This window comes from Vicugna pacos, chromosome 7, assembly GCF_048564905.1.
Source record: "Vicugna pacos chromosome 7, VicPac4, whole genome shotgun sequence".
Classification (NCBI taxonomy): Eukaryota; Metazoa; Chordata; class Mammalia; order Artiodactyla; family Camelidae; genus Vicugna; species Vicugna pacos.
Genome location: NC_132993.1, coordinates 68796809 through 68820952, shown reverse-complemented (window position 1 = coordinate 68820952; position 24144 = coordinate 68796809). Strand labels below are relative to the sequence as shown.

Here is a 24144-nt window from a genome sequence, read left to right as displayed (position 1 = left end):
CAGTATGAGTCATAGTTGACAATGAGCTAACTGAAACAACAAAATTTTAAAAAACTAAAACCTATACCTTTAATGTATAGAAAGCAGTGTTAACATGGAATAACAAGAAAAGGCATATGTAACTGAAGTTTTGAAAATAGCACAAATAGAATTTTCATTGCGACAATTGAATAGACAAAACTTATTGGACTCCCCTACCAATAAAAAGAAATAAGATAGTAAGTATCTTTTTATTTGATTTTACATTTTCCAAATAAAATGTAGCAAGTATCTTTTTAAATGCTTTTCTGTAGTGAAAATAAATTTTTAAATCCATAGAGAGGAAAAACAATGAAAGTGGAAGCTTACGAATTAGATGTGTTTTAAAAGCCAGTTTTTACTCTACACTGATGCACCAAACCCAAGGGACTTTAAGTTTCTATCTTGATGGTTTTTCAGGGTATGCAAGATGTAAGATAAAGCCTTGGGTATGCTTAACGTAGAGTATATGATAGGAGATTGCTCTATAAAGTTGGGTTCCCAAAGGATTACACCTGCAATAAACCCACAGCAGAAGGGACAGTAAATAAACTTCCTTATGTCACTGGTATTGTGTGAGGAGAAAAAAATATCCTTTGAGAATTCATAACCATAATCTGGTCTTCATGCAGATTTGCTCCTTAACTTTACACAATTTAGTTGGTAGTGGAAACCCTCCCGCCCCACCCAGGCAACTAACACAAGTAAGTGTAGAATCTGAACTGCTAACTCTTACCTTCAATTTTGAACTCTTATAGACAGACAAAACCCAAGAAAGCCATGGGGAGATGTACCAGGAGTGAGAACTATCAGAGGTGTACTTGCACAGCTATTGGGTATTAGACATAGAAGAAAATGATTCACACAGCCATGTTTTATATATTTCAGAAAATAGAATTTGAAACTTTGAGTGACAAAGGACCAAAATGTCTGTGAAGATTTAAAAAGGAATCTAACCAAAGTTTTAGAAAAGGCAAAAATAAAGTAAAAAATTCAGTGCATCAAAGTGGAAGCAAAAACTAGAAGATACACTGAAGAAAATATTCATGAAGCAATCCACAGAGAGAACAGTTACAATATCAAATAGTGGTTCTGAGACACAGAAGGTAAACTGAGGAAGGCTGATATAAGTTGAATTGAAATTCCAGAACTGAAAGAACAGAAGAATAGGTGATTGGCAATATTTGAAAAGAAAATTAAAAATTATTAATTTTGAGATATAATTATAAAATTATTAATATAAACTCATAGAATAAATTAAAGAAATCCAATGTTTTATCCTTGGAGAGCCTGAAATTACTAACAGGATAAATGAAAAAAAATCTGGGCAAGATATATTATAGCAAAAAATATATTATAAAATAGTATTACAATAATAATTAGAGTGGTATAAAAGAGTAATAGAACCTCAGAGAAAATTTTAGAAATGACATGATAAATGCTTTGTTTAAAAATGACAATACACTGATGTAACAAAAACGAAGTTAGAAGCACTGAAATACCTTCAACATGTTGAAAGAAAATAAGCATTATAACTTGTAATCCCAAATCTAGAACTACTGTCTTCCAGAAACCAAGGTGAAATAAAATATTTGTTTTCAGGAAAAGCAAAAGTGAAGGAATTTACCTGCCAAATCATTCTTATTAAGCAAACTTCTGAAGCTGAAATATATGCAGCTGGAAAGCTTTCCTAGTTGAAACTTTGATTCGTAAGAATAAAAAAGATCATTCTAATAATAATAAGAGTTTTTTCTTTCTTTTTCTATCTGTATACTCTTTATTTTCTTGCCTTAGAGAAATTATCTAGACCCACACTTTAATCCTTGGTTTTCTTATGGAGACAGTATTTACCTCATCAGATGTGAAATAAGGATAAATTCTTAGCAGAATAACTAGTAATTAACACTAGTATGTGCTAATTTTTTGAGGATGCCTTTGCACCATTGTCCAACACAATTTTGAGGATACCTTTGTATCAATGTTCAACATAAGTTAACAAAAGGTGAATGATTTTGTCGTTCTGTGTCCAAACAGTTGTATAAACAGCAACATGATACATAAATTCTTTTGCAAAGAAAACAGAAAAATGTGACAGTTATTGTTTTTAGATTTTCAAAATCTTGAAACTTACATTTCCAAATTTACAATGGAAGTTTTTCAAGGCATACCAAAACAAGAGGTCAGAAATTCAAAACCGGATAAAGCTACAGCTTTGCTCATAGTATCAAATAATAATCTACTTCATCTTATTGCTATTTCACTTGTCCAGTTCTAATTAAAATTGTGATATATAGGAAAGGTGAATGTGTGAAAAGTATTAGTCAATAAACATCTATTGAGAGTTTATTTTACAGTGAAACTTCTGGTATTTCCATGAAAATCCTCTGTACCCTCTGCAGTAGTGCTCTCCACGAATTTCTTCCCCTTTTATTTGACACGCGTGTAGGCACGGAGAGCCTCTGCCATGTAACATGGCCGTGTGGAGAGACGTTAGACAAAACCTTCTAGGTGAATCACTTTGAAAAGTTCAGTCAATCCCTATGGAACTTCGTTTCCTGATATGTAAATTGACATACTAGAATGAGATGTCATTTCTGGTAGAGTGACACCCAGCCCTTGGGGTTTTGTGAGAATTAAATGAGATAAATCATGCAAAGGTGATCAAATGGGGCATGGCACATGGGAAACAAAAATACTATCTCCCCTTTGCACCTGCCTGCCAGACATTGTGCTGGGGGATCCAGGTCTTATTCGGTTTACTTTTCAAATGTCTAGGGCAGTCATTCTGAATAGTAAAAATAAACTAACAAAACAATCAACCAAAAGACATGTTGACTGATGATTCATTTTTGATTCCTGTGTCTCAACTTTCAAGCATGTGTAATCCAGCTACTTCCTCACTTCCTTTTCCAACTCATCTTTCAAAACTCTAAAATTGACTTTTATCCCAGTTTTCCTTATGGAAAGTAATAGGAGCTACCATTTATTGTGTGCCTGCAATTTCCCAGAACCTGTAACAGTAGCTTATGCTGTTTTTATTGAACTTAAAGGAGTCTGGTACCTTTTTCTCACTTTTGTTCTCATTAACATCACTGTGGCATGTGACATTTCTGACCATTTACTTCTGAGCAAAGTGCTTTATCTCTCAACTTCAGAGGTATCAGACATCTCCAGCACATCACCCTCCTCTCTCAATTCCTGTCACCTTTAAGATCAGTTATAGGATAGTCCAATGCTCTCCTTCTGCATCCCTATAAAATTTGTCACACTAAATAAATCAAAACTAGAGGATGGTAACTTCAACATTATTAACATTTGTGCTTGCTTTGGCTAATTATTAATATTTTACTTAGCATCTACTAGAGATTCACAGTTGAAGACTACTCTCTTCCCTGAAACTCATTCACTTATCTATGGATAGAAAACACTTCTTTTTAAATTCTTCTTGAATTAAAATTTTAAAAAAATCTAATTTATTTGTGATTGATTTAACTGTTCCCCAAAAGAGAAGGAGAAAGCAAATGTGTTTTTGGAATCACTGACATTTTTGGACCAGATAAGTTAAATGAGAAAACCTATGCTATGACAGATGATTTGTGGAAACAGGTATTTTTAAAACAAATCCGTTTAGATAGAAACTATAAAGACTGTGTCCTAATTTCATTTCTCAGGGAAGTGTGCACTAGTTTCCAAGTTTCTTCTATTGTGAGGTATAAAATATAGAAGTGTTAATGTCACTACAGAAATGTAAATTTTGTATTATATTGTAAATATTGTTCTTTCCTCAAAAGATTTTTTTTCTGTTTGGAAAGAATGAATAATAATAGATTCCATTATGAAATAGCATTAATTATATGATAATTGATCTTAAAAGACAATTTTCCTACTAGAGAAGCCAAATTAAGTGAATACTACAAGACTGTTAAGTATTCTGTAGTCCTGTACAAGAACCAACAAAAGTAAACTAATGTTATCTTCTTGTATTATATGACCAATTGTTTGCTTTTTAAGGGAAAACATAAAGTCACATGAATCATTATGTTTTTATACACTAATATACATGCATATAATTCATATATATGTATATATAGACCATATACAATATGTTCTTTTTTTATAAGTAGTGATTGTGGTTATTCAACAGAGGGCATTTTTCTTCCATAATGTTAAAGATAAAAGGCATTCTTTTAATGTCAACCCATGCCTATATGGTTATGTATTATACTATTAAGCAAACAACCTGGATTTAATTCCCAGCCCAGACTGCACACTCCCCAGGCTACTTTGTTCAACACCTGTAAAGAAGAAAATTACTTATGCTACATGAAAGCATTTATTTTAGTTTTAAGGAAAGGTGCTAGTTTCCAATAAAGGAATAAAGTGTTATTTTGCTTTGTTTTCTGTAAGAAATAGAGTAGTTGTGGCCTTTCAGCAGGAGATATAAAACCTCCCCACAAAGGTTCCCCATCTCTTTGTGCACAGAGCAGTGGATACCCTGCTCTGTGCACTACCACATGTTTTTCTCATAAGGAAAAGAAAAATGCAGGTATTAGCGATTTTAATTATATGCTTCTACAAACTGAATTAACACGGAAATAGCAAATGGCTTGAGGGAGCATTTAACCCTGTGCCTTTAAAGCATTTAGAAGTGTTTGTGTTTCTCCACACTTGGACTCTTAAAAGCCATTTGAACATTTTCCCAGGATATCTGTACCTACAAGGCTAGCTTTCTATTTACACAGTGGCAACTATTAGTAGAACTTGTTCCAGATTTTCTTGAGGGGGTATAACTTTTCATTGCCCACAAATCTTAAGGTTTAAGATTGAAGAATACGGACCGCAATAAGTCAGTGTACTCAAAAATGTCTGAATGCATGTGCATTTGTGTCTGTGTTTAGGAGAAAAACTAACCATATCTCAGAAATATCAACAGAGGTGGAGAGACTATCTTCTTACCTAAGTGATACTTGATTTCCGGAATAAAGGAAAATGGTAGCAAACTACTTAGGATTTATTTTATAATGCTGCAAGATAACTGTGATTATGAATTTCTGTTTCAACAACTAAACATATTTAAGAGACAAGGTAGAAAGCACAGTCACTGGAGCATAACCTTGAGTGGGACATAGTAAGACATTTATTGCCAGGAATAATTTAGCTTGGAGAGTCACTAGAATGCTAGTTCTTGCTTGCTTCCTAATTACTATGAATGCCTGGTTACTTCCACTACGGTGTTTACAAAGTATCAGTCAAATCAGTCTTTTATAAACTTGTATGAAAAAACAGACTACATAATAAGTACATCTATTCCTTAAAATACTGATAGTTGGGTATGATGATATATTCTTGGAGTCTATTGTTACGACAAAATAAGTGGGATAAAGTGGGATAAGCTTAATTTATTAAACTGAAAAAATTTAAATCTATGTAAAAATTCCATTGAAAAGTCATAAGTTTTCCTCAATATACAATGAGCATTTTTTCTGATTTTTTTTTGTCATACCAACATGAAACAGCTGGATTAAGACAGACAGTATTTTATATTCCAGTTTATTTTCTTTCCTCTTTCTTTCAACAAGAGGTCATGGACCACCTGTAAGCTGGATCTTGATGGATTAAATAAAACTTGTGAAACTGAATCTTGGTAACATATTGGATTCTGTAAGAGAGACACCTTGTATCTCTCTCCCCATTATTCCATTCTCTTGTAATTCTTTCCTAATTCCAATGTGCACTTATTTTAAAATACATGATTTCTGTACATTTTTCACCTTCTTTCCTAAGAAACCCATTGTGATGTTTCTTACTGTGCTGAGCAAACTTTGAACTCCTAGATAGTGTTTCTGATAGCTCAAAATGAATGCCTTGATAAGGCTACAAAGCAAAGTACTGGCGGGAAAAGCCTTGTGATGAAAAGGTTGGTAGGGAGGCAGTGCTAACCACATACATGGATCACGCAATGGGATACAGGAGGTCACAGGATTTTAAGGAGTGAAAATCAAGCAGGGTCAAGATTGGCTACAGCCAATTGCACGGCTGCCTTCTTCTCCATTCATCCCCAGCTGAATCTCTAATTATGACTTACACAATCAGTGCCAAAGCACTAAAGAGCGGAACTGTATTGTTCCATGGTGAGTGCTTAGCAAAAAAGCTGGAATTAGATACTTAGTCACAGTTTGCAAACAATGTGGTTGAACCACCTGAAGGGTCACATTTTTACATTCTGAGGCAATTTATTAGTAATGGTACCTGTCAGTCAGAAATCCCCTCAAAGCTCTTTCATTAGGAGACATGACTTTGATATAGAAATGGTTCAAAGTCAGAGGCAAATAAAACGAGAGCTAGATCATTTACAAAGAAACATCACCACATTCCTTTTATCCTTTCCTGATGAGCAATCTTTGTAGTTGGGCTCTAAGTGGTGTAAAGATTAGGCTGGATGGGTTATTTTAAAAGCAAGCCTTTTTATTTGTCTGTGAGGAATTTTGAAAGTTTCTAAACTATCTCCATGACTTCTTCCACTTGAACTCAAAATATACAAACAGAAGCAAACACTATGGTTGACACTTTCCCAGGCAATCATACTCCAGATAGGAATAATTCAAAGTTTAGAAAGCTTGTCTAAACGTAAAAACAGGTTCCTGCATAAGGATTTTGCACAGCTTTTTCCTAACACACACAAACACACAAACACACGTAAGTGCACTGACATTTCTAATGCACAAAGCAAACGTCCATTTCTGATTATCAAACACAAATGTTCTCAACACAAATATAAAAAACTTGATAACAAGTGATTTCCTACCCTTGGAAGGAAATATCACCTTTTACAAACAGATGAAATATTTTAATAGTTGTCACTTAATGAATTTGCCATACATGATCCTAGAATTATTACTCTTCTGTATATTCCTTTCTTTCTACTGCCGACTTCCATTTAGGAACTTACTGTTTATAACTGATCCATTTATGACATCACAGAACGTATTACCATATGTGTAGAATAATGTGGCTTTTGCCACATCCTCTTTAAATGAACGTCTTTAAGAATGAAAGACACATTCTAAGGATTTTATGTGAGCCATTTTAAAACAATGAACAAAGGATTTAAAGTAAGAAACAGAACATACAGTAGAAAGCAAATTCATCAAATGAAATTGCACATGTTGAGAGAAAAAATCTGAAAGCAGCCTAGATTTTATTCCCTCTAGTCCATTGTTTCATATAGTCATTTTTAAAAATTAAAAAGTTCAAATCACATGATGGGTAGGACAATGTAATACAGTAAAAAATAACTAACATTTAAAAATCATTATCACATTCTAAGAAATAGGATCTGCGCTTTACCCATATAGTATTACAATTAATCCTCAAAACAATCCTAAGAAGTAGATATTATTATTCCAAATTTAGCAGATGGGGAAAATTAGGCTCAAGATCACATAGGCTGCTTCACTGTGAATTCCTGATCACTGATTGCTTTATTAACTGACACTTTATTGAGTCTTAGAATGGTATTTACGGTTTAATCCCTGCATTGTTAACCAGAGTAACTTCTTTGATACTAATTTATAAGGTAAGTAAAGTGTGACATTCGTTTACTTGTTTTATATTTTTAAAAATATTTTTATACTCAAATGTTCACCATTGTTAATAATTTGGAAGCTATGCATATGCATATGCACATCTATGCATTTACCTCTTGACTCCAGCCCTGAGCTCCTTTAGCCATTCTATTGCCCATAAACACTGATGTTTTAAAGTGAAAGAATTGGTTTTGCAAATATGAGTGTAATATAGGGCCCAAACAAGAATCATCAAAACATGTTCAATCATTGGCTAAAATGTTGTCAGAGAATGGGATCTTTACATAGTATCAGAGTAGTATTCCACAGAAACTTGATGAGTATGTGCACTAAAATATAACTTTAAAATAGAGAAATCCCACAGAAATCACCTTAACCACCATGTGATCAAACTTAGCACCTTCAAAAGAGAGACAAACTATCATTTTGTCAATCTGATATAATAGTAAGTACACAGTATCACCTGTAGCTTTCTCGCCAAGTTGCTTAACCTTAGTTTAATCACGACTAAACACAAAGAAATCCAGATAGTGGAACATTCTGTAAAACAATTAGGCTGCATTCATTTAAAAAAAAAAATCAGTATCATGAGAAACAACAAGGACAGGGTGAAACAGAAGGACCATTCTTTCACATTAAAGGAAACTGAAGAGATATGTAAAGCAATTCCAATGTAGGATCTTTGAAACCTGGATCAAAATTATCAAACAAATAAGCAAAGAACCATAAAGAACACTATTGAAACACTTGGGAAAATTTGAATAAGAACTGTATATCAGATAAGATTATCATTAAAATGTAACTTTCAAAAAGTTAAAAACATAACTCACATCTATAAAATAAATATGTCAAAGATTTTATCTAGCTTATCAGTTAATGAGGAATCAGTAAAATGTTAAAGTGAAACCAAAGATTATATGAGGAGCTAGGTTTTATAAACAAATTAATAAAGGAATAGTAAGATAACATTGCTGGGTTAGACATAAAACTAGAGCAATAAACTATAACTGTCAGGACTGTCTTTTCAAAAATAAAAATCATTTGCATCTACAAGGGCAAAAATCGACAAGTTAGCCTCTGCTGTTTCATAAAACTTCAGTGTTAAAAATACACTAGTTGATAGAAAATTTACCAAATTTACCGTTTAGTACTATTAATTAAGTGTACCAAAGGAAACTCAGTCATTTCTTTTTCCTACTAACAAGCTTCAGAATTTTTTTTTGACACTTGTATCAAAGTTAAAGTTCTTAAGTGTGATAACAAAATTGCCATTTAGGTGGAAGAACATCCTTGCTTTTAGAATATGTATCCTGAAATATTTGGGGATTGTATTTCATAATGTCTGTGATTACTTTCAAATGATTCAGAGAAAAACACTGCTCAGCAAAGGCAGGAAGCAAATGTGGCAATGCAGTGAGTACCAGATAAATCTAGCTGATGTGCTACATAGGCAGCAATTTAGCTCATCTTCAACTTCTTTGTGGGTTGTAATTTTTTTTAAAAAAAGCTGTTTGGGAACACAAAGAATGAAATATTTGGCTTGCTTTGGCACTTTTATTTATTTAAATTAAATGATAATCAGTTTGCTTGTATATGTGCCCTGGTTTTCTAGTCATTGGAAGCTGTACAGCTTGGCATATAGGCTCTCAAGTGAGTTTGCTAGCAGGCTTCAAATATCAAAATTGCTACTGACAAACTGTGTATTATTGGACAATTTAAATACGCTCTCTGCTTACTTTTCTCAGCTGAGTGATAGGGATATAGCATCCAAATTACCTAACATGTATTTAATACGCAATACATGCTATCTAATATGATAATGTTACATTTTATATCTTTAGTAATCATACCGATAGTTTCTATTTGGTTAACTAAACTCCCAGGATTTCTTTTAAAACATAATGTGGGCCTAATTTCACAAACCTTGAAAGGCATACCTACGTAATGCAGATTTGCTGGCACTGACTTATGAGAACCTTCCATGTCTTTTGTTATTGGCAGGACGTGTGGGAGCTTATTTTGTTGTTGCTGGTTATCTCTGGCTGATGCTGGCTGACCAGCATCTCTAAAAGGACGTTATAGTCATATCCATTTACTTCATAAATGCAAAGGTTTAAAGTTGGAAATGATAGTTTCATACATGGAGCTTTGGATTTAAAACAAGATAGACAGGACTTATCTCAATTAGACTATCAACTTTTAGTTAGATATCAGACTGGAAAAGTTATAAAAACTTGAGATTCAGAAAACTGAAAATGTTCTCCAGTTTTTTCCTTTCATTTGAAATTGGACAGGTATAACTTACAACAACATTTGGAGGAAAAGCTTTGGAGTAAAGACAAACTTTCAAAGGGGAAAATGATGCAGAGGCTTTTTGCCTATTCTTAATTCATCAGGAGAAACAGCTCTGATACAGCACACTAATTAGAAGAAAGATTGTGTTTTAAGGAGGAATAAAATTCAGTTCTTGGCTTCTTCATTAATGTCCCTAAGATATTTGCAATTTTTAAAGCACAATCCTTTGAAAAATCCTAATTTGCATGGTTATTGTAACTGATTATGGTATTTTTAAACTTAGCCTCTATGCCAAACTTCTTTTTAATTTGGCTGCATTATAAATAGATACTTCAATTATGAATAAAGATTATTTTACCTACATTGTGATTTAATATTGTTCTGCTTTATTAAAAATAAACAGTTCAAACCTATTTCAGATACCCTGTACTCATTACAAGACTCACTACAAAATGTAAATTTATGATAAATATGGATAGCTAAAATGTTGTTTGGTCAACAACTCATAAGGTGGTGAAAACCCTTTTTTAGATTTTAAATTGATGAATATTATTGTGTAAAATATTTACTTACGTGACAGAATACAGGAATATTCACTTCAAAGTTTCTGAAAAAAATTAATTGATACAGATAGGTTTTAAATGTATTCCCTCATACCAAAAATTCTGTGACTAGTTTATGTTTCCATTATGAAATTCTGTATTAGTTCAGCTATAAACTTTCATAAAAATTTTTGTTCAAAATTTTTAATATTATAGTGATTGAATTTAATACCACGGACAAAATTTTTCCTGCTTGCATATAAATGATGTCAATTATAATAACAAATTGCAATTTTAAAATGTTATTATTACTTTCAAATTTTTAATTGGGTATTACTCAATAATCAGTATTCCCAGGCATAAACTTAGATACGAGCATTATAATAACCTAATCTAAACTAGTTTATATGGAAGAATACTATAGTCGTTACTGAATTTTGGGTTTATAGCTCCACTTTTTATTTGTTACATGATTTAAAAGACAAATGCATGAAATAATGATATCTACTATCCAGCACACAATATATAAAATTTTAATTTGTGCCACCAACATAAGGGGGAAGGGGAGAACCATATAGGAGCACAGCTTTGTATGGTACGGAAGCTAATTTGGTATCAATTAAAAACTAGACTGTTACAAATTTACCATGTTAATTGTAATCCCCATGGTAACTAAAGAAACGTAGGTCTATAGAGCCTGCCTTCAAATTCGAACAGTGTACCCTCCAGTCTGTGCTTTTGACCAAGTTATGTTACCTCTCATCGTGAAAAGGGATTTGAATTATTCACTCATTCATTGAGAAAATATGTACATTGGCCACCTAACAGAAAACTACTGTCATAGATTTTGGCATTATAAAGCTAAATGAAGTTATTAAACCTGCCTTCCAACAGATCATTGTAACTATGATAGCATCTTCATTCATTGTAACATAATACACACATCTGTAAAAACAGAAAACAATTCATATCCAATAACCACAGAGTAAAGGAGACATGCTTGCAGTGTTGGTGCAATGAGAACACAATGGCAAAATGTATAGGTATTAGACCTGAATATGAATTTGTCACTATCTAAGTGACTTTCATGTGGTCTCTGACACCTCTTTGACCTCACTTTCTATCCTTCATCCTCTACAGCCACACTAACTTCCCTGCTGTTTCTTGAAAATACCAAGCACATTTCTGTCTTGAGGTCTTTGTATTTGCTATTCCTTCAACACAAATACAATCCCTATACATAACCTTGAATCTTCGTCACGTATGTCACTTCACCAAAGAAGTGGTGTCCAGCCACTCTGTAAAAAAGAATTACATTCTTCCCAGACACTTCCTACTTCAGTTTATTACCTATACCGTTATCAACCCTCTGTCAGAGAAGTTTAAATATCTATCTATCTATCTATCTATCTATCTATCTATCTATCTATCTATCTATCTATCTATCTTTGTTCATTGTCTTTTTTCCCCAGGTGAATATAAACTCCATGAGAGCAAATGTTTTATCTGTTTTTGTTCACTATTGCATATCTAGGTCCTAGAAAAAGTCATGTTCATGGTTGGCCTTCACTAAATATTTATTAATTTGATTTGGTCAATGAACCATACCAATATATAATTTTCATTACATTGAAGAAATTAACAAACAAACCTAACAGTTCACTAACTAATTATGTAGTTTTAAGTTTAAGAGGGACTAAAATATTCACTCAATCTGCTATTTTGCCTTTAAGTAAACCTTTTTTGTTTGTTTTTTATGGTTTAAAAGAAGAAAATGTTAAAAATACCACTCTTCTCCATCCCAGTGTTAACACAGGAAATCATAGGATTCTTATAAATCTCACTTAAATATCTCCTAATGAGCTTTAACATTATTTCTCTTCTTAACTATTACAAACTCATCATTATACTCATTGTAATAACTTGATATTTAAACTTAACACCTTCTAGCATTAATCTTTACCTTTTCAAATAAATATTTTAGTTTTTATCTCTCAGTTTCATATTCCAACTTTAATTTTTTTCTTAATGTCTTCTGGAAGACTATGACTTTTTTGTTTATACATACTATTCTAAATTTTTAAATATTTTAACACAATGAAATAAAATATTGGCTGATCAACAAATAACCATATTTTAGGTAACTTCTCTCTGATCTAAACTGAGGAGACTGACCCTGGAAAGATGTGAGAACATGCAATACCAAAGGGTGGGGCTCCTAGAGTGAGGATTATACCATCTGGTAAAAATGGAAACCATGTTAGGAGGATTCTGGAGTGTTAAGTTAGTCAACCATTGGAATTAACACCACCTCACTTCTCTATCTTTCTAGAGACAGTTGAATAGAAGCTGGAATGATTCTACATGACTAGCTATGTTCACTTCCCCAGCCATTTCTTTCAACCACCTTCAAAATAAAGAATAATATTTATAAATTATTTTTGCCTATATCATCATTTCAAAATAAAGTATCAAAGAATGACAATGACTAAGAATTCCAATTGCTTAAAACAAAGTCTTTGTTGAAAAAAATTTTAGTTGGGGGTGAAAGGGGACATAGGCTTGATATCTCATTCAAGAATGTCCTGCCAGTAAGATGCACAAAAGAAAGACATGTCAAAGAAACAATAGACAGTCAAAATATTTCTATTGTCTTACTTAATTTGCTGTTGGGAATGATGGTGAAAGGAGAAAGGTGAGGCAGAGAAATGAACATGAACTCTTTTCTCCTGAGTACAACTTTGATGAGAACGCATATGTGTGAAGCAGCATAAAAATATCATAGGCAACATAATATGCTTCCAGGAGCTTTCTGCTATTGTAAATGTTACTTGCAAGTTAAAGTACACATTAAATTTTACACTAAGCAAATACCTCCCTGAAAAAGTTGAGAAGTGTGACTTGTTACTCTGTCAATCTAAATATATACAGACTTAATTGGAGAGGCTATATCTTTGACAATTCTTTTTGCTTCATTAAAATACAGCAATCCTTCCTTCTTATTTATTTTTCTAATAATTTTATTACTTCAGAGGACTGTAATTATGGCACAACACATTCAAAAGAAAATATGCATAGTTTAACAGCTTTTAGTTATTTGGAGAATAATTAAAATGTACTTGATTTTAGGTAAGCAAAAATAAATAAAAGGAAATTCTGAGATATATATAGTATACATACATACATACAAACAATATAGTTAACTAAGATACTTTCCAAGCAGGGAGACATTTTGCATAAGAAGTATGAAATTCCTATAATGTTGGAAGAACAGACAGTAACTTTTTCTAGATAAACATGATTGTTACAGAACAAAAATAGGTAAAATTTTACATAGAATGGACAAAAATTAAAATGATTACAAATGCCAGTTGTCATTATCATAAGGATATGAAATTGATTTAGTTTAGGCATGTGCTTTTCAAATTAAGTAGATTATCATTATTCAATCCAACTGATGTGAAAAATAACTAATTCTAACCTTTTGTATGCAAGGTAGTAATCTGACCCCGTGTTTAATGATTTATTAAAGGAATAGCGTTGATGGGATGTACATCTGGGAAACAGATTGGCTGGAAGGCCCAGGTGTTGGTGGATAGTGCTGGTTCCAGGTATACCTCATTTGTCTCAAATTCTTCCATAGTTCTTATACATACATACACAGACATGGGAGGTGTGTGTGTGTGTGTGTGTTTTACTGTGTTTAAGTCAATTTTTAGCTTTGGCAAACTATAGTATTTTCAAGATTTTTCTGGAGTGTAAAGGTCTAAAAGCTTTGTATGTTCAGAGTATGGTCCTTCAATATCAGTTTCCCAAAGAGTCAGATGATACAATATAATTTAACAGTAATGCTACTATCTGCAGCTATTTATAGAATTAATTTCTCATAATAATGTGACTGCCCTAAATATTTTACACAAAGGGCAGTCCTAATTAGAGGACATTTAGAGAAAATGATTATTTTTTAATTTTATTTAAATTTTGTGTGTAGACAAAGCCAAGTGCATTTAAACTTGCCTTTTCTGCCCATGAGCACTTGAGGGGAAATTTAATTTCCATAATTATGACTCAATGACATCTAATTCATCAAATGATGTTTTATGTGATATAAGACTTAGTGAATATTTAACGTTCACTAAGTCTTACGAGTCTATTCACCTTTTAAAGCTTTCCTTTTCTGAACCAAGAAGTCATATTTTGTCTAGCTTAAATCTAACTAATTTTCAAAAAGCTTATGCTAATTTTAGAGTCAAAATTCACTAAATTTGAAGTAAATTCAATAAAGAAAGCATTTTGCTATCACTTACTTAGGCTAATACATAGAAACAAATAAAATATGTTCCAAAAAATTTACAGAAAATTCCCCTACTGTCTGGGTGAGGACAGAGAACATATCTCCTGAATACTGCTTTTTCCTAGCAAGTAGTAAGATGGCACCCAGCAAGTACACACAGTCAAGAGTTTGAGAGATCAAAGAATGTTAGCAAGCTATGAATGTCAACAAGGTAATCTGAATATCATTAAATTTTGTTAAAGTCTATTTTTTATTTCTGCTTGTAACATACGTCATTAAAGTTTCTCCCTTATTACAGTTCATTCTTTCTAAATAAGTAATGAAGTAGCATTCTAAAAGTATCAACATGTCTCAACCATGCAAAGGAAACTAAGGGAAAGGGGGTTTTCTTCAGAGATTGTTGTATCAGAAGGACCCAAGCAGGACGGTGCATTGTTACAAAAGTGGAAGACGTCAATGAGAAGGTGAAAAGTAGGAAGACAGGATGGGAACATCCTTGTTCAGCTCCTTCACTTCATTGGGGATCTTTCTTCTACGGGTTCCTACTAAAAAGCTTTACAAAGAAAAGAGTAAGAAAATTGCTTATTTTTATAAGGGTGAGGAAAATAACTCCTAAGATTCAGAGACTTAAACGAGTTCTATGTTTAATAACGTCTCTCCAGCTCTAGCATGGACTTAGAATAATGAACATGAACTTAGAATAATGACTTACATCTATCTGTCTTAGGCTGTTGTGATTTGAAGACTTAAAAGTAAGAAGATGGCAAATGGCTTTTCTTCCTATTTGCTCTTAGAAGGTCAGAAATTAAGGAGGGTGTAATACACACATAACTCTCCCTTTCCCTCTTCTAAACCCCAGAGCAAGTCTCAGGGAAGATGACTTCGGACTCAAAACGAAGCACAGAAGCCTTCAGACAAGTGGAAGGTCACGTGCCTACTGGGAGGACATTTGCCCTATTTTCATGCCTGTCTTCACTCTTGATTATGTTTCAGGAAGCAAAACTATTTTGTTATTTTAGATTACTGACTGCTGTGCTGGTTTTATTTACAGTGTTTCTATTGAGCATACACAAGGCAGTGGGCCTATTTATTTTAATTGGACAGAACAAATATTCGTGCTATGGAAATTTCTGAATTATGTCTGATATGAAAACAGAGCCATGAAAACAGATATTTCTGATGGGACTTTTCAAACAGTGGTTGTCAAAGGTTAGCCACCCACAAAGAAGATTTAGATTAAGTCTATAAAAAGCTTGCTTGTGGCATTACTCACTGTTAGAAAGTGTAAAAGGAATTAAATCTGTACACACAAAAGAAAGAGGGTTGAAACTGCAGTGCAGATGAAGATTTCTGACATTTATCTTTAAAAATTGAAAAATTTGAAGTAAGTATTTTCAGGCTAAAAAATGCATATCAGTAAATCTGTGATATATGAGACAAAATCAACAAATTTACTTATATATTCAAATATTTATGAATACCTACCATGTGTTAGGTAAGGAGACAGGAAAGTTAACAAGTAGTCATGACAATGATATTTGGAGCAGGAGAGATAAACAGATAAATAAAAATGATGATGTAACACGTTGTATTTTACAAACCCAGCTTCAATACCTCATTTGGCATTCTTGTCTTAAGAATGTGACTTTGCCACTTTTCTGTCAAAAGATGAAGTCTATTCTACCGCTCACTGAATCTTGGCAGGCTTGTGACTACAGCTGAAGTAACACTATGTGACATCCAAAGCTAGGCCATTAAGGCTAAGTGGTATGGCTTCTACCTGGTGTTCTTGGGACATTTGCCTTTGGAGTCCTGAATCATTATGTAAACAGAAGGAATCTCTTGAAGCCATCACGCTATGAGCAATCCTAAACTAACTAAAGTGGAGAAACCACATGCGAAGCTCTGAGACTGCAGAGAGAGAGAGAGAGAGAGAGAGAGAGAGAGAGAAAGGGAAACAGGAAGGCAGCAGGTTTGTCTGACTCGGCCGCTTCGGCAGTCTACTGTGCTAGCTTCTGCCACCACCCAACTACCTGAAAGATCTCACCCAGAAGTGCCCAGGCAAGTACTTCCCAAATTTCCTGATCCAGGGAATCAAGATATCAACATGCCAAGATGTATGAAATATAACTCAAGCAGGGCTTTGAATGAAATTTACAGATGAGAAGAAAGGTGTTAAATCACTTTAAGTGAAATCACTTCACCTGAAGTGATTTATCATAGGAAGCTAGGAAAAGAAGAGTGTATCACATCCAAATTAAGTAGAAGAAAGAAAATAATAAAAATAAGAGGAAAAACAATGAAGTGAAATCTGAGAAATCAAAAAGTCTAAATTAATAAAGTAATTGTTGATAAAATTGTTAAACCTCTAGCTCGTCTGATAAAGAAAAAAACAGTGGAAAGTCACAAATTATAAATAACAGAACTGAAAGAAGGGGCATCACTATGGATCATACACACAAAAAAGGTATTGTACGAAGGCTGAGTGAGTGTTGTTATGCTAATATATTTGACAACTTAGATGAAACAGGCGAATTCCTTGTAAAGCATAACTTACCAAAACTGTCAAAAGAAAAAAATGAAAAACAATGATTAGCCCACTCCAAATAAAGTAATTTAATTCATTATGAAATCCTTCCCACAAAGAAAACTCTAGGCCCAGATGGATAAACCAGTGAATATTTTCAAACACCAAAGGAAGAAATAATATCTTATATAAACTCTTCCATAAAATGGAAGACATTACATACCAAATTTATTTTATGAGGTCAACATACCTGATATTAAAACCTGACAAAGACAGAATGAAAAAAATACTCCTTATATACTGACCTCATGAACATAAAGGACACCATAATAAAGGCAACAGCAAATCTAACGTAGCAACATACAGAAAGGCATACGCAACCTGACTAACTTTATTATGCAAAATTGTACAACATTCACAAATCAGTGGAGGCAATTCACCAATTAATAAAATAAAAGAAGAAAATTTTATGACCATCTCAACAGAGGCTGAAAAAGCTTTTGCTAAAATACAATCCTCACTGATCAAAGCTCTCAACAAATTATGGTGAGAAGCAATGTTTCTTAATATTATAAAGACCACTGGCGAAAATCCTATAACTAACATCGAAAGAGTGATGAAGCATTGAACATTTATCTTCTATGATTAGGAACAATAAAAAGTGTCCACTCTTTCCACATCTACCCATCATCATCATCTGTTGTCATCATCAATCTTTCACCATCGATATTATACTTGGAAGTTTTAGCCGAAGAAAAAGACAAGGAAAATAAAAATAGCATAAAAAATAGAAAAAAGAAGTAAAACCACTTTTTATCTGCAAAAAACATAATTGTGTAAATAGAAAACTCTATGAAAGCTTCAATAAAGAACTACTAGACTGGTACATAAAGTTAGCATAAGTGAAAGGATTCAAGTAAATATACAAATGTCACCTGTAATTTTATATACTAGTAAAAACTAATTTAATAACAAAAATTGTAAAGTTATCACAATAACATTACTGATACAAAAATAGTATTTAATTAAAGCTGTCAAGTCCTCTTCACTTAAAACTACCAAAGTCTGCTGAAAAAATTAAAAGAGATCTAAATGAACTGAGAGATCTGGTACTGTTAAAACATCCATTCTCATCAAATTGAGCTATAGATTCAACATAAACTCAATCAAAATTTCAGTAGGCTTTTTTGAAGAAATAGGCAAGCTGATTGTAAAATTTAAATAGACATGCAAAGAATCAAAACTAGAATCTAAAAAAGAACAACTTTAAAGTACTTAAACGATCCGATTTAAAGTTTATGTAAAGTTAAGCTCATCAAGACAAGGTGGTTAATGGTACAAGAATTTATAAGCATTATCAGTGGAAAAGAAGGAGCACCCCAGCATAAGGCTCACATGTATAAGTTCAATTGTCAACCAAGGCACCAGGGGAGTTCAATGACAAAAAGTAAGCATTTAATAAATTGTGCTGAAGTAGGTAAACTCATATGGAAAAAATGAACCATGACTCCTACCTCACAGTGTACAAAATACATAATAAAGATGTAAGATAAGCCTAAACATAAAAGCTAGAAACATAAAATTCAATATGAAAACAAAGAAAGATACATTTGCCAATTTTAGGCATACAACTATTTTTTAGATAGGACACAAAATACATGAACCATAAAAGAAAGAAAATCCATAACTTGCCCTTTGTCAAAATTAGAAATTTTTGTTCATCATAAAACATCATTTAAAAATAAGGACTGGGCAAGCTGCAAACTGGGGAGAAAATATTTAAAATACAAATATCTGAAAAAATATTATTATCTAATATACATATGTGTATATAAATTTCAAGGAATAAACTAAAGACAAACAACTCAATAAAAATGAACAAACAACTTGAAGTACCACTCATAAAAGAAAATACAAGATTAACCAAGGCACATTTGAAGTGATGTTTAACATTGTAAGTCATCAGGGTAATGCAAATTAAAACCACAATGAGATACTGCTACACGTTCACCAAAAGAGCTCAATCTTAAAAGACTGGCAGTATCAAATATTGATGAGGATACGGAACAAACAGAAGTACCGTAATACTAATGAGGATGACGAACGGTACACGCATTTCGGAACAGTGGCTATTTCTTACAAAGATAAACATACATTTATCTTACAACCTAGCAATTTCATTCCTGGTGTTTATGCAAGAGAAAGGAAAGCATATGTCTACCAAAAGGTTTGCATCAGAAGGTTTATAGCACATTATTCATGATTGCCCTGTGCTGCGAACATTTCATGACTATCAGCAGCAGAATGAATAACAGTCATTGTGGTATATCCATAAAATAGAATACCAATAAAAAAAAGAACTGCATAAATAAACAAATAAATAAATAGCTGCAAAATGAATATAGTCTATAAAAATCTCAAAAACATAATGAGAAGAAAGATTATATATAAAAGAATATATATTGTGTGATTCAATGTATGTAACATCCAAGACCTGGTAAAGCTAATCTATGGTAATTAAAAATCAGAAAGTGGCTGTCTCTGGCAGAGTGATGAGATGGGGAAAATTAATAGGACAGAAGTCTGAGAGGACCTTCTGTACTTCCAAAGGTGATGGAAATGTGCAATAAATTTGCGGGGCTAGTTGTTACATTTAGATATGCAATTGTCAAAATTTACTGAACACTTAATATCTGTCCTGTTTGGGTTTTTTAAGTATTTATTTTAAATGTAAATATAGGTTAAAAGTACAGGGCTGGAAAGATATGTCCCACAAACATTAAGCATAAGAGGGGTGGATTAGATATATCAGTATCAAAGATTTCAAGAAAAGCAGTATTACTGAAAACAGAGGAATATTTTATTATAAAAATTAATTAATTAAGAAGACATAACAATCCTAAGTGTAAATGCACCTAATAGTAAAACTTCAAATATATTAGACAAGAACTATGCCCATATAATGGAATATTACTTAATACAAGAATAAACTATTGATATGTGCAATAACATGGATGAATCTCAAATGTATTACCAGAATCAAAAGGATACAGACTTTATGATTCCATGTACATGACATTCTGGTAAAGACCAAATCATAGGGCCAGAAAACAGATGAGCAGTTGCCAGGAAGTGGGGGTGGAGGGAGGATTTGACTACAAAGAGGCATGGGAGAACTTGGGGAGATGACTGAACTGATTTATATCTTGATTGTGGTGATGGTGCCACAAATGTATACATTTGTCATAACTTGTAGAATTATATACTAACCAAAGAAGAAGCAAATTCTGGGTAATGTAGTCCCCATCTTGACCAGGTTAACAACAAAATTATCCATCACACCAGGAAGACTCAGGCTGCAGAAGGCCTCTGCCCAACATGGCCATGGGAGGGATGGCCAGGCCTTCACACCTACCACCTGCCCAGAGAGGAGTAGGCAACGGCCCAGATGGAGGCACAGGACAGGCCTGGGGGAAACCTGGGCACTTTAATGCATGAAATGATAACAAAGTCAAAACAAATACAGAGAACAGGGTAGGGAAACAGAGAAAGCAAGTGTTGACCACTCTTTAAGGAATTTTATTGCATAGGGATAAAAAAAAAAATAGAGTGGTAATTTCAAGAAGAAAATATGCCATGAATTTTTTTCCTTCTTTTGAAAGACAGCGAAACAACAGTATGATGTGTGGTGCATTCTGATAGAAAAACATCCAATAAAAAGAAAAACCCAGTGACAAAGCAGAGAACAATTTCTTTGAGTAGAAGACAAAAAAAAAAAAAAATCAAAGCTTCACTGGAAGGTTTGGCCTTTGCTGATGGCATGACAAGTCCATCTGCAGGGACAGCCAAGAATTTGAAGATGTAAACAATGCAGGTGGGTGAGGAGTTATAGTGCGGAAGCTTTTGGAAATTATCTTTCCATTACATATAGACACACACACACACACACACACAATCGGGTATAAGAAAACACTTCTCTACCTGGAAATATTCCCTCACTTCCCCTAGGTGACTACTTTGAAGAGATTCTTGTAAAACTTTTCCCTTTACTTTTTATACCAATGTGGTTACATTTGCATTCCTTCTTTAAAATTGATTCTTTTTTAAACTAACAACCTATCTTGGAGACCTTTATTTTCTAAATCCAATCATTCCATTTTAACAGGTTGAAAGAATTCCATTGCATGAAAATACTCTAACTTTTCTAATGTCTGTCTTGCAAGCATTTGCTTTGTTAGTACCTTGCTTTTCATTATTTCAAACAATATTTTCATGAATACCCTGGTACATACATGTTTGCTCATTGATTAGAGTATATACTTAAGATAAATTCTAAGAAGCAGAATTGCTGGGTTCAAAAATATGCACAACACACATAATATTTCTCCGAGCCCAATGCAGAAACTTTTTTGCTACCCTCTGGAAAGCAACATATCCCCTGTGGGTGATACTTAAAATCAGGTTCCTGGGTAATCAAAGTCACAGGGAAAAGCCCCTATTCTCAATTTGGAATCATTCTGGAACAAATGTGCCCAGCTATCACAAGTAACTCATAAATTGATTACAGATGTTTATGTGCTTAAATTATTGTTCAATAAATGAAACTAAATCATTAACCTGAGATTTGGATTACTCCTACCAGAGATAATAATGATTTTTAGAGAGCATATACATACAGTGTAGACAGAAATTTGCTTTATATATAGATGAATATTTGGTGCAGAAGGAGCTAAGGTCTTCTGTTTATTGTCTCTACAATCCCTGAAATCCAGCACTACCTGATGAAGTGATATGGTTTAAAAATTTAAAGCAGTCATCCATCACAACAAATCTGCCTTGGCAGAACTCTTGTTTGAAAATCACTGATGACCCAGTTGTATGCTGAGTTCATGTTTCATTAAACATCTTATTGCAAATAGGAACATAGGTACATTTTTTAATGTGCGTTATCTTTCTAACTTCCTCTCTTCTGAGTTAGGCTGTTGAGAAGTTGGAAATCTTCTTTTTTTTTTTTTCCTTTTGGTCCACTTAGCTTTATCCAGTATCACTGTATTTTTCTCAAATAAAGGAACAGTTCCATGGGTGAAATCTGCAATCTCTGTTTTCCTTCTCAATACTCCTAATCTCTAAATAAATTTTGCAGTATTTGTTTATCTTGACATTTGCAAATCTATCTACATTTTTTTACATTTATCTTTACTTGTTTAAATCCATCTTTAACATATGTTTTTATTTTTTATTAACCTGACTTGAGTCTGAATAAAAAGATTCATATAAGGACCATACTTCTGTTTTCTCACTTCGTAAAGTTTAGAAGTTCAACGCTTGGCAAAACAGACAAAGTACTTACCAAGTAAACTCAAGACTGTAATTTTAAGGCAAGATTTAAAAAAAAATAGGTAGTACCTGAAATACTTGAGTTTCTAACACAAACTCACTCGGATGTGACTCTGCATGAGTGATTTGCCGTAAGACTCATTTTATGAACAATGAACGTAACAGTGTTGGGGACGGTTATGGAGAATTGAATCCTGTGTTTGGAAAGTTGATGATGTCTACAACCCAGATAGGTATCGTACACTTTGTGAGTATGTCGTGGACATTTGAAAGTCCTTGCAAGTTATTCCTAGAGCATTGATTAAGGTAGTGTGAGGTGGCATAACTGATAATGTAAATCTGGTGTTCTCCTGGCCCAGGTAAGTTTCATGACGATTTCTATCCCACTACTGTACCTCTTCTCTAAACCTAGTGATTCCTTTTTATTTGACTCTCAGCATGAAACATTAATAATGCTGTGTTACTATTCACTAAGAATTAGTTTAAAAAGCCCTTAAAAGCCAGTGTGTGGCAGGACACTCACAGGGCCGCCATGCATTTTGCCGCTGGCTCTGCTCCACGGGGCGCTGCTGCTGAAAGGCCTGCAGACAGCAGCAACTACCCACCTACCTGTTGTCCCTGTAGCAGCACGATGGATGCAAAGTCATCCGTCACTGACCAGAGGTGTCATTTGTCTTTTCCATTTGCAACTTGCCTGAACTAGGTGTACTGAGTCACTTGTCACTCTTTGTGACCATTTGTACAAATAAACAAGGGCCTTTTTTCCGGAAGTAAATCTGTGTGAACTGTGGAGTCTTTCCTTGTTTTGTTAACCCTGAAAGTTTGCATGGTTTTGTAGCCAATCATTTTACCAGTGATAGCTTAACATTTTTATAACCTTGTCTGAAACTCCCCATTTTTTTTGCCTCCTCTTTCTCAAAGATGGAAGAATCTGGAGAGAAAATAAAAGTTGCACCCTTACACACACTGAATACCTGCTGTTACGTAAATTAAACGTGAGAAGTACGGAAAGAGAGAGCCTCTAAATCTAGTTTCAGAGGAAATTATGGTTGATGAGACTTTGTTTCAGTTTGAATGACAAGTGGACCTCATTCTAAGCCACACAGGGCAATGCTACAATCTTCTGTGCAAGGTCAGGAAACGGCATGTAATGAAGCCACCTGAAACACTCCCTGTCTTCCCCTGAAGGCCACATTCTCTGTATTAAATAGTTTTCCATTGTTTACATTATCTCAGTAAGGAGTAATCTGGAACTTATCAAGAGTAGCTGTTTGCCTTTCTTTGTAAAGAAAAAAAGTGTATAAGAGTGCATTTGCTAATAGGCCAAAGAAAGTTGTTGTGCAAGGGTCAGTTCAATGAATCAAACTTGACCTGACTAGATGACTTCATTCCAGTTACACTTTTTCTTTTAGAAGAGGGAGGAAACATATTTGCCCTTCTTGATATGACAGTGATATTATAAAGAAAGAAAGAAAACTGCTGTATCAAAAAGTGAAGTAGATGTATCAAAGCAATTATTATGATTACTAGAGCAATGAAAAATGC

General features: G+C 33.4%; 1 protein-coding gene across 4 annotated transcripts in view; it reads right to left on the bottom strand.

The window, feature by feature from the left end:
• Positions 1-24144, bottom strand: part of SEMA3A (semaphorin 3A) — a 695593-nt gene that overhangs the window by 368004 nt on the left and 303445 nt on the right. For 2 of the 4 annotated variants that reach the window (XM_072965111.1, XM_072965113.1), the window contains one exon: positions 10473-10506. The exons of the other annotated variants lie outside the window; for them this stretch is intronic. The gene's annotated coding sequence lies outside the window, so the exon portion shown is untranslated. The remainder of the gene's footprint in view (positions 1-10472; positions 10507-24144) is intronic. 4 annotated transcript variants of the gene reach the window in all.